Genomic DNA, 11,877 nt, shown 5'->3' on the forward strand with positions numbered 1-11,877 from the left:
CTGGCCTCAACAACTTTCTGTGGTAGAGAATTCCACAGGTTCAGAATTCTCTGAGTGTAGAAGTTTCTCCTCATCTCGGTCCTAAATGGCTTACCCCTTGTCCTTAGACTCTGACCCCTGGTTCTGGACTTCCCCAACATCGGGAACATACTTCCTGCCTCTCACCTGTCCAATCCCATCAGACCTGTATATGTTTCTCTGCGATCCCTTCTCATTCTTCTAAATTCCAGTGAAGAAAAGTCTAGTTGATCCAGTCTTTCTTTACATGTCAGTCCTGCCATCCCGGGAATCAGTCTGGTGAACCTTCGCTGCACTCCCTCAATAGCAAGAATGTCCTTCCTCAGATTAGGAGACCAAAACTGTACACAATATTCCAGGTGAGGCCTCACCAAGGCCTGCGTCCGCGCACATGCAGATGTTGAATTCCAGGACATAGTCGACGTATTTACTGAGGCCTATGAAAGCATGGGCCTTACGCTAAACATCCGTAAGACAAAGGTCCTCCACCAGCCTGTCCTCACCGCACAGCACTACCCCCCAGTCATCAAGATCCACGGCGCGGCCCTGGACACCATGGACCACTTCCCATATCTCGGGAGCCTCCTATCAACAAGAGCAGGCATCGATGATGAGATTCAACACGGCCTCCATGTGCCAGTGCAGCCTTCGGCCGCCTGAGGAAAAGAGTGTTTGAAGACCAGGCCCTCAAAACTGCCACCAGGCTCATGGTCTACAGGGCTGTAGTAATACTTGCCCTCCTGTAAGGCTCAGAGACATGGACCATGTACAGTCGACACCTCAAGTTGCTGAAGAAATATCACCAACGATGTCTCCGCAAGATCCTACAAATCCCCTCGGAGGACAGACGCACCAACATCAACAGCCTTATTCAGGCTAACATCCCCAGCTTTGAAGCACTGACCACACTCGATCAGCTCCGCTGGGCAGGCCACATTGTCCTCATGCCAGACACGAGACTCCCAAAGCAAGTGCTCTACTCGGAACTCCTTCATGGCAAACGATCCAAAGGTGGGCAGCAGAAACTCTACAAGGACACACTCAAAGCCTCCCTGATAAAGTGCAACATCCCCACTGACATCCAGGAGTCCCTGACCCAAGACCACCCTAAGTGGAGAAAGTGCATCCGAGAGGGCGCTGAGCACCTCGAGTCTCATCGCCGAGTGCATGCAGAAATCAAGTGTAGACAGCAGAAAGAGCGTTCGGCAAACCTGTCCCACCCATCCCTTCCCTCAACGACTATCTGTCCCACCTGTGATAGGGTCTGTGGCTCTAGTATTGGACTGTTCAGCCACCAAAGAACTCACTTTAGGAGTGGAAGCAAGTCTTCCTCGATTCCGAGGGACTGCCAATGTAGATTCCAAAATTCATGGAAACCCCCCAGTGTTTGGACTCACTGAAAAGGAAATTCGATTTCGGACTATTAAACATAAAGTTTGGGATTCTAAAAAGCATATGGAGGAAATCTACAATTCTTAACCAAGTTTGGGATTTTAAAAGGCATGTTTGGGCCTGTGGGGAAAAGCTGCAGTGACAGAGGGGTGGGATTTAGAGTTTGGATATTGTAGCTAATCAGTTTGTCTAGGGTAGCTCTTTAATCATAGTCAGACCCCCAGAAAACATTAGCATTTAAACAATCGACCACGGAAGAAACATTATCCACCCCACCCACAGGACCCAAATATCACATCCATATTCCAACACATTTTCAACATGTATAGAAATATCTGGCTCAGCCCAGACTTCCCGAAGCCAAAGCAGTGCTATTACAATGGACAAGAGTTCATCAGTTCATAAATAAGGAGTATCATCATCCCAAAGTCTATCAACACCAGATTAAAACATTTAATCAAGTCTCAGTTAGCTAGTCCACCAAAACTTATACAAAGAAGACCACTTAAATCAATGGGCAGCAAAACTTAAACAAAAGAAACGTTAGATTTGGCACGAAGATTAAGCAGCCTCTCAGAGTATAACTGGGGGCCTATCGTACCAAGAGCAATCTATTTTTCTGACCATTACTTTGGAACAACAAGATCAAGATCGAGAGCACACGGCGAGATAACACAGGAAGAGACATCACGACATCGGAGAAAAGAACTTCAAAAAACCAATCAGTGGAACATCAATACCAACTGACTTGGTAACAGGCATCAACTGGACCACCGCGACCGACGGACCCAACCAGGAAAATCAACCACTAGGAAACCGGGGTCCACGCAAGTGTTCCACTCTACAATTTGTGCCTCGACTGTCCAGCAGGTAAAAATTACCGAAACAACTTAAAACCCGATTGATGACAAAGGATACCGGCTTCGGGACAATCAGAATACTTCGTCACAGACAAGGCACCGGAAGGCTGGAAGGTAGATCACACCGGTTGTGGGAGAGCTGGTTGGCGGTGACATGGAAGTGTTTGCAGTGTGCAGGACCAGACTGCTTCCACACATCCACAATGAATGTCCCACCCTTTATTTGGGAAAAGTACAACTGAGAGTGAACAAGTTCCATCCCGGTCAGAGCAATCTGAAGCTTTAACTGACTGACACCCTGGTTTGGGATTGTAATGTCTGTAAGCATATAATGCTTGTAGCTCCACACTGTGGATGTGGACGTATTGTGTACTGCAACTGTATAGTTAATCATTAAACAGACCAGGCTCTTTCCGGAGAGTTCCGAGAGAGCAGCCTGCATGTTAGGAAGCTGTGTGTGCTGTGTTCTGTGAAGATATCACAGGGATGTCTTGCAATATGTGTATCTATCAGTCTCTGTGGTGCAATGGATCAGTGCGTTCAGCTATTCACTGCAAGGTTGGTGGATCGTAGCCCATTCAGGGACAAAGCCTTTAATTGTTTTTCCCTGAGGATTCGGTGCCGTGCAGTTCCAGGTTGTCATTGTGCGTTTTGGCTGCACGAATATATTCCGCAACCATTGCCAGCTGTGCTGTTATCAAGTTATACCAACTGTTACTTGCATTTTCGCGTGGTTGTTCGTTGTCTCGTCGCCAATTGATACGCTCATAATAAAGAATGAAACTGAGTACTGTGAACAATGAGTAAGTGTGACATTAGCTCCTTTAATAAGACTCCAGAGTGCTTATATACCGTGCTCCCAATGGATGCTGGGAACCCTTGGGACTCCAACAGGTAGGCCCTCTGGTGGTGGTGTGATACAGGTGGCCAAGGGTTAAATACATAACACAAGGTGTGTACGGAAATCAACCATCAAAAGCCCTGTCATTAACCACAGGGGTTTCCGGCAATTTTCTGATCGCAAAGCGCTTTCAGTCCTTGTCCTTAAAATTGTAGATGTGGAAATTGGGGAGTTTAATTACTTTGAAAGGAGAATATTGTTGTTTGGTGCAGTTCAGGTCAGAGAATTGTTTGTGAATGGAACTTTTTGCAGAGAGAGGGATTGAGCATTTCAGCTTGTTGCTGAACACTTCTCTCTGGGCACTGAGCTAAGCAGCAGTTTCCGTAGTGTAGCGGTTATCATGTTTGCCTCACACGCGAAAGGTCTCTGTTGCGAGCCTGGGCGGAAACATTATTTGTGAAGCAAAAACTTGTCTGCAATAAAATTGAACAAAAGCTGTCCAGGGTACATTGTCGCATGAGCAATGAACATTTTAAAACTAATCTACTCAAATACAGAGTGTGTTAAATCAGATCGGGGATAAAACTTCATCAAGGGTTAAAGTTTCACTAATTATTAAAGTTCAGTTATTGAAATTTCGATTGTCCCTGTTTGCATTTCTTTCATTCTGTGAAACAACACTATCGGTTTCTTCCATCAGATCTAAGTTGCATTTGAAACCCACAAACAGCTCATTAATTATTCGCTCTTCCCCAGTTCCAGAGCTCAGAGGGTTATTGTCCATCCCTGGGATGCAAGCTACCTCGGACCTGGGCCAAACCTCCCCGTGCACCAATTACAGGCTCAGGAAAACCCCGGGGGAGAGGATATCCCGGTCACTGGGCCTTCCAGCAACACTGAACAAGCGCCTGGTCTGAAACTTTCCTGAGTAATAACTTGTAAGTGAAGCATCACACATTCAGGATGGCCGAGCGGTCTAAGGCGCTGCGTTCAGGTCGCAGTCTCCTCTGGAGGCGTGGGTTAAAATCCCACTCCTGACATTCAGTGTTTTTAATTGCAAACTCATTTGTTTTGACACCACTCTGAAGTGCTTTGGGACATCCATCTAACATAATAAAATTACTCCACTTCAATTACAAACGGTGATATCAAAGTTACTTCCCAAACTGGGAAACGATCCCGGGTGGCTGTAGCGAAAGGAATGGGTTTGTGAAGCATTGAAAGGTGCCCTGTAAATATCCCGCACTGCTAATTTAAACTCAAGGTTATAATTTGTTTCAGTGCAAAAGAAGGCAGGCTCGAAGGGCCAAATGGCCGACTCCTGCTCCTGGTTCTTGTGTTCTTATGCAGAGCACAGAACAGATGATTAAATTATCAGCTCTCCCTCAGTTCGCATTTCTTTCATTGTGCAAAAGAAGAAAATGGGTTCATTAATGATGTTTTCCCGTGAAAGCAACATAAATTTTAAGGAACTGTAATCGACGAACATGGGGCTCAAACCCACGATCCTGAGATTAAGAGTCTCATGCTCTACCGACTGAGCTAGCCAGGCTTCTCAACATCTATCCTGTCAATCCCCTTCAGAATATTGTCCGTTTCAACGAGATCACCTCCCATTCTTCGAAACCCAAGAGAGAATCGGCATATTCTACACAATCTCTCATCATAGGACAGCCCTCTCATCCCAGGAATCAATCTGTTGAACCTCTGTTGCACCACCTCCAAGGCAAGTGTGTCCTTCCTCAGATAAGTACTATGGGCGAATATCCTGTTTTTCTGCTGATTCTACTTCCTCCTCCTTTGATAGTCCTTCTCTGTACATTCTGTATTCTGCTTGGTTCTCCACTGAAATATGAGCCTGAAGTTTATCACAAGCTTCCATTTTTGTGTTTTAGTTGACCTTCATTCATCCACCGAGCTGTAGCTAGCTATCATGCTATTTCTGCACCCTGCATGAGAACGTGTCTTGTCGTTACCCGATCTATCTCATTTTTGAAAGTCTCCCAATGTGCATTTACTGTTTTACCGAGAAATCTTTGGTTTCAATCTACCTGGGCCGGATCCCTTTCAACTCAAAAAATTAGTCCTCCTACAGTTGGGTATTTTCACACATGATTATACCTTCTCCTTTTACATAACTACTCTAAACCTAATGATATTGTGATCACTGTTTCCGCAATGCTCCTCCACAGAAACATGCTTTACTGAATCCATTTCCGAGATCCAGAACTGCTTTCTTTCCCATCGTGCTGGAAACATACTGATGGAGAAAGTTCTAACACAGATTTCAGGAAATCCTCCCCTGCATTTTCCCTTTGCATGGTTATTTTCCCAGTTTACGTTGAAGTCCCACATTATCACGACAGATCTTGAATCTTTCTGCATTTTATCTAAATTTACACCTCTTTATCCTTCCCATTATTTGGTGGCCGATAACATAATCGCTCATCTAACTTTCTACAGGCACATTCATTTAAAAAAGAATGTCGGATGGGAATAGGGCCACAAATCGATGGACAAGATTAAATCACATGGAGCGAAGGAAAAATTACATAAAATATGAAATAATTACTTTGCCTCTGTATATAAAAGGGGTCAGAGGGTCTAGTAAGGAGGGGGAACTGAGGGAAATCTTTATTAGTCGGGAAATTGTGTTGGGGAAATTGATGGGATTGAAGGCCGATAAATCCCCAGGGCCTGATGGACTGCATCCCAGAGTACTTAAGGAGGTGGCCTTGGAAATAGCGGATGCATTGACAGTCTTTTCCAACATTCCATTGACTCTGGATCAGTTCCTATGGAGTGGAGGGTAGCCAATGTAACCCCACTTTTAAAAAAAGGAGGGAGAGAGAAAACAGGGAATTATAGACTGGTCAGCCTGATCTCAGTAGTGGGTAAAATGATGGAATCAATCATTAAGGATGTCATAGCAGTGCATCTGGAAAATGATGACATGATAGGTCCAAGTCAGCATGGATTTGTGAAAGGGAAATCATGCTTGACAAATCTTCTGGAATTTTTTGAGGATGTTTCCAGTAAAGTGGACAAAGGAGAACCAGTTGATGTGGTATATTTGGACTTTCAGAAGGCTTTCGACAAGGTCCCACACAAGAGATTAATGTGCAAAGTTAAAGCACATGGGATTGGGGGTAGTGTGCTGACGTGGATTGAGAACTGATTGTCAGACAGGAAGCAAAGAGTAGGAGTAAATGGGCACTTTTCAGAATGGCAGGCAGTGACTAGTGGGGTACCTCAAGGTTCTGTGCTGGGGCCCCAGCTGTTTACACTATACATTAATGATTTAGACGAGGGGATTAAATGCAGTATCTCCAAATTTGCGGATGACACTAAGTTGGGTGGCAGTGTGAGCTGCGAGGAGGATGCTATTAGGCTGCAGAGTGACTTGGATAGGTTAGGTGAGTGGGCAAATGCATGGCAGATGAAGTATAATGTGGATAAATGTGAGGTTATCCACTTTGGTGGTAAAAACAGAGAGACAGATTATTATCTGAATGGTGACAGATTAGGAAAAGGGAAGGTGCAACGAGACCTGGGTGTCATGGTACATCAGTCATTGAAGGTTAGCATGCAGGTACAGCAGGAGGTTAAGAAAGCAAATGGCATGTTGGCCTTCATAGCAAGGGGATTTGAATACAGGGGCAGGGAGGTGTTGCTACAGTTGTACAGGGCCTTGTTGAGGCCACACCTGGAGTATTGTGTACAGTTTTGTTCTCCTAACTTGAGGAAGGACATTCTTGCTATTGAGGGAGTGCAGCGAAGATTCACCAGACTGATTCCCGGGATGGCGGGACTGACCTATCAAGAAAGACTAGATCAACTAGGCTTGCATTCACTGGAGTTCAGAAGAATGAGAGGGGACCTCATGGAAACGTTTAAAATTCTGATGGGTTTAGACAGGTTAGATACAGGAAGAATGTTCCCAATGTTGGGGAAGTCCAGAACCAGGGGTCACAGTCTGAGGATAAGGGGTAAGCCATTTAGGACCGAGATGAGGAGAAACATCTTCACCCAGAGAGTGGTGAGCCTGTGGAATTCTCTACCACAGAAAGTAGTTGAGGCGAATTCACTAAATATATTCAAAAAGGAGTTAAATGAAGTCCTTACTACTCGGGGGATCAAGGGTTATGACGAGAAAGCAGGAAGGGGGTACTGAAGTTTCATGTTCAGCCATGAACTCATTGAATGGCGGTGCAGGCTAGAAGGGCTGAATGGCCTACTCCTGCACCTATTTTCTATGTTTCTATGTTTTTATGTCTATGTTTCTATGTTTCTATGTATTTACCAGGGACACAGGGCAGGTGGACATGACGGTGGAATAATGGATGGGAAATTATATAACTGCAATAAATAAAGAGGAGAAATATTAAATGAACGAACCAAATGAAAGGAGGATTGAACCCCTGGTCTGGATGGATTACATCCATACACTTTAAAATAATTCAGCGAAGAGATAGCAGGAGCACTATTACAAATATTTAATGATTAGTTTGAAAAATGTGTAGTGTCAGAGGAATGGCGGATAGCTAACGTAATACTTATATTTGAGATGAGAGATAGAACATGTCCGGGGAACTAAAGACCAGTCAGTGGAACTTCGGTGGTAGGAAAATAATGGAATCTCTGCTAAAGTAGAGAATAGAAGAATATCTATAAACCAAAAATATAATAATGTATAATCAGCGTGGATTCAAAAGCAAAAGTCTTGCTTGACCAACTTCTTTGATTTCATTGAAGAAGTAACAGGGAGAGTAGACCAGGGTAATGTGGTCGATATAATATACTTAAATTTCCAAAAAGTCTTTGATGAGGTACCACATATGAGAATAATGAATAAGATCAGAGCTTGCGGTGTTTGGGGACAAGTCGTAGATACATCCATAAAAAGAAAATGGAGCACCAAGGGTTAATTCAAGACGGATAGTGTTGAAAAGAAGTGAAGTTCTGCTGAACTGGTATCAAACCTTCGTTGGACCACACTTGCAGTACACTGTACAATTCTCATCGCCGTGTTATAAGAACATAAGAACATAAGAATTAGGAACAGGAGTAGGCCATCTAGCCCCTCGAGCCTGCTCCGCCATTCAATAAGATCATGGCTGATCTGGTCGTGGACTCAGCTCCACTTACCCGCCCTCTTCCCGTAACCCTTAATTCCCTTATTGGTTAAAAATCTATCTATCTTTGACTTGAAAACATTCAATGAGCCAGCCTCAACTGCTTCCTTGGGCAGAGAATTCCACAGATTCACAGCCCTCTGGGAGAAGAAATTCTTTCTCAACTCGGTTTTAAATTGGCTCCTCCGTATTTTGAGGCTGTGCCCCCTAGTTCTAGTCTCTCCCACCAGTGGAAACAACCTCTCAACCTCTATCTTGTCTATCCCTTTCATGATTTTAAATGTTTCTATAAGATCACCCCTCATCCTTCTGAACTCCAATGAGTAAAGACCCAGTCTACTCAATCAATCATCATAAGGTAACCCCCTCATTTCTGGAATCAGCCGAGTGAATCGTCTCTGTACCCCTTCCAAAGCTAGTATATCCTTCCTTAAGTAAGGTGACCAAAACTGCACGCAGTACTCCAGGTGCGGCCTTACCAATACCTTATACAGTTGCAGCAGGAACTCCCTGCTTTTGTACTCCATCCCTCTCGCAATGAAGGCCAACATTCCATTCGCCTTCCTGATTACCTGCTGCACCTGCAAACTAACCTTTTGGGATTCATGCACAAGGACCCCCAGGTCCCTCTGCACCACAGCATGTTGTAATTTCTCCCCATTCAAATAATATTCCCTTTTACTGTTTTTTTTCCCAAGGTGGATGACCTCACACTTTCCGACATTGTATTCCATCTGCCAAACCTTAGCCCATTCGCTTAACCTATCCAAATCTCCTTGCAGCCTCTCTGAGTCCTCTACACATCCCGCTTTCCCATTAATCTTAGTGTCATCTGCAAATTTTGTTGCACTACACTCTGTCCCCTCTTCTAGGTCATCTATGTATATTGTAAACAGTTGTGGTCCCAGCACTGATCCCTGTGGCACACCACTAACCACTGATTTCCAACCGGAAAAGGACCCATTTATCCCGACTCTCTGCTTTCTGTTAGCCAGCCAATTCTCTATCCATGCTAATATATTTCCACTGACTCCGCGTACCTTTATCTTCTGCAGTAACCTTTTGTGCGGCACCTTATCGAATGCCTTTTGGAAATCTAAATACACCACATCACTCGGTACACCTCTATCCACCATGCTCGTTATCTCCTCAAAGAATTCCAATAAGTTAGTTAAACATGATTTCCCCTTCATGAATCCATGCTGCGTCTGCTTGATTGCACTATTCCTATCTAGATGTTCAGCTATTTCTTCCTTAATGATAGTTTCAAGCATTTTCCCCACTACAGATGTTAAACTAACCGGCCTATAGTTAGCTGCCTTTTGTCTGCCCCCTTTTTTAAACAGAGGCGTTACATTAGCTGCTATCCAATCCACTGGTACCTCCCCAGAGTCCAGAGAATTTTGGTAGATTATAACGAATGCATCTGCTATAACTTCCGCCATCTCTTTTAATACCCTGGGATGCATTTCATCAGGACCAGGGGACTTGTCTACCTTCAGTCCCATTAGCCTGTCCAGCACTACCCCGCTAGTGATAGTGATTGTCTCAAGGTCCTCCTTTCCCACATTCCTGTGGCCTGCAAATTTTGGCATGTTTTTTGTGTCTTCCACTGTGAAGACGGAAGCAAAATAATTGTTTAAGGTCTCAGCCATTTCCACATTTCCCATTATTAATCCCCCTTTTCATCTTCTAAGGGACCAACATTTACTTTAGTCACTCTTTTCCGTTTTATAAATCTGTAAAAGCTTTTACGATCTGTTTTTATGTTTTGCGCAAGTTTACCTTCGTAATCTATCTTCCCTTTCTGTATTGCTTTTTTAGTCATTCTTTGCTGTTGCTTAAAATTTTCCCAATCCTCTAGTTTCCCACTAACCTTGACCACCTTATACGCATTGGTCTTTGATTTGATACTTTCCTTTATTTCCTTGGTTATCCACAGCTGGTTATCCCTTCTCTTGCCGCGCTTCTTTTTCACTGGAATATATTTTTGTTGCGCACTATGAAAGAGCTCCTTAAAAGTCCTCCACTGTTGCTCAATTGTGCCACCGTTTAGTCCTTGTTTCCAGTCTACTTTAGCCAACTCTGCCCTCATCCCACTGTAGTCCCCTTTGTTTAAGCATAGTATGCTCGTTTCTGACACAACTTCCTCATCTTCAATCTGTATTGCAAATTCAACCATATTGTGATCACTCATTCCGAGAGGATCTTTTACTAGGAGATCATTTATTTTTCCTGTCGCGTTACACAGGACCAGATCTAAGATGGCTTGCTCCCTTGTAGGTTCTGTTACATACTGTTCTAAGAAACAATCCCGTATGCATTCTATGAATTCCTCCTCCAGTCTACCCCGTGCGATTTGATTTGACCAATCGATATGTAGGTTAAAATCCCCCATGACTACTGCCGTTCCTTTTTCACATGCCTCCATTATTCCCTTGATTGTTGCCCGCCCCACCGTGAAGTTATTATTTGGGGGCCTATAAACTACGCTGACCAGTGACTTTTTCCCCTTACTATCTCTAATCTGCACCCACAATGATTCAACATTTTGTTCATTGGAGCCAATATCATCCCTCACAACTGCCCTAATATCATCTTTTATCAACAGAGCTACCCCACCTCCTTTCCCTTCTTGTCGATCTTTCTGAATCGTCAGATACCCCTGTATGTTTAATTCCCAGTCTTGGTCACCCTGCAACCATGTTTCTGTAATGGCCACCAAATCATACCCATTTGTAATGATTTGTGCCATCATCTCATTTACTTTATTTCGAATGCTGCGTGCATTTAGGTAGAGTGTTTTCATCCTAGTTTTTAAACCATGATTTTTAGTTTTGACCCCTCCTGCAGCCCTTTTATATTCAGTGACCCTTTTTGTTTCTTGCCTTTATATCCTTATAAAAAGGATATAGAGGCACTGGAGAGGTTGCAAACACGATTTACAAGAATGATACCAGAAATATGACTTTATACCTATCAGAAAGGGATGAAGAGACTGGATCTCTTTTCTTTTGAAAAGCGAAGTCTGAGGTGTGACCTAATTGAGGTGTATAATATGATGAAAGGTTTTGATTGAGTTGACACAGAGAGAGTGTGTTCACGTGTGGGGAAGAACAACACTGGAACTATCAATATAAGAGAGTCACCAAGAAACCAAGTGGGGAATTCAGCAAAAGTGTCATTACACAGAGATTGGTGAGGAAGTAGTTGAGGCGAAAAGTATAGATTAATTTAAGGGGAGGCTAGATAAGTAACTGAGGAATCAGGGAATAGAGAGTTACACTGATAGAGTTAGATGTGAAAAGACATGAGGAGGCTCGAGTGGAATATAAACGCCAAATGGGCTATTGCTGTGCTGTATATAATATGTCATTCTATAGGTGACTCACATTCAGAATAATTCTCTAGTGACAGATAAACCTAGCAATCCATGGGCACTGGAGTCTGGTGTTCAACACCGGTTAGTAACCCACATATAATACAATTCTCCAATGTGTAGGGGAGGATGAAAACCCCCTCATTTTACCCAGAAGGAAAAGGGCTGTGGGATCAGTCTGTGCTGTGAATTGAAACCGATGGAAGGAAAACTTTGGGACACAAATGAATTTTAAAAGAGCAGACAAGGCCT

At 43.7% G+C, this 11,877-nt stretch overlaps 2 non-coding genes across 2 annotated transcripts; one reads left to right on the plus strand and one right to left on the minus strand.

The window, feature by feature from the left end:
- The first annotated feature begins 4,068 nt into the window (after window positions 1–4,068).
- Window positions 4,069–4,151, plus strand: trnal-cag (transfer RNA leucine (anticodon CAG)). The gene has a single exon. It is a non-coding gene; the product is annotated as a tRNA-Leu (tRNA).
- A 439-nt stretch (window positions 4,152–4,590) lies between these two features.
- trnak-cuu (transfer RNA lysine (anticodon CUU)) lies at window positions 4,591–4,663 on the minus strand. The gene has a single exon. It is a non-coding gene; the product is annotated as a tRNA-Lys (tRNA).
- Between the last annotated feature and the right edge of the window lie 7,214 nt (window positions 4,664–11,877).

This window comes from Pristiophorus japonicus, unplaced genomic scaffold (assembly GCF_044704955.1).
Source record: "Pristiophorus japonicus isolate sPriJap1 unplaced genomic scaffold, sPriJap1.hap1 HAP1_SCAFFOLD_472, whole genome shotgun sequence".
NCBI classification, from domain to species: Eukaryota; Metazoa; Chordata; class Chondrichthyes; family Pristiophoridae; genus Pristiophorus; species Pristiophorus japonicus.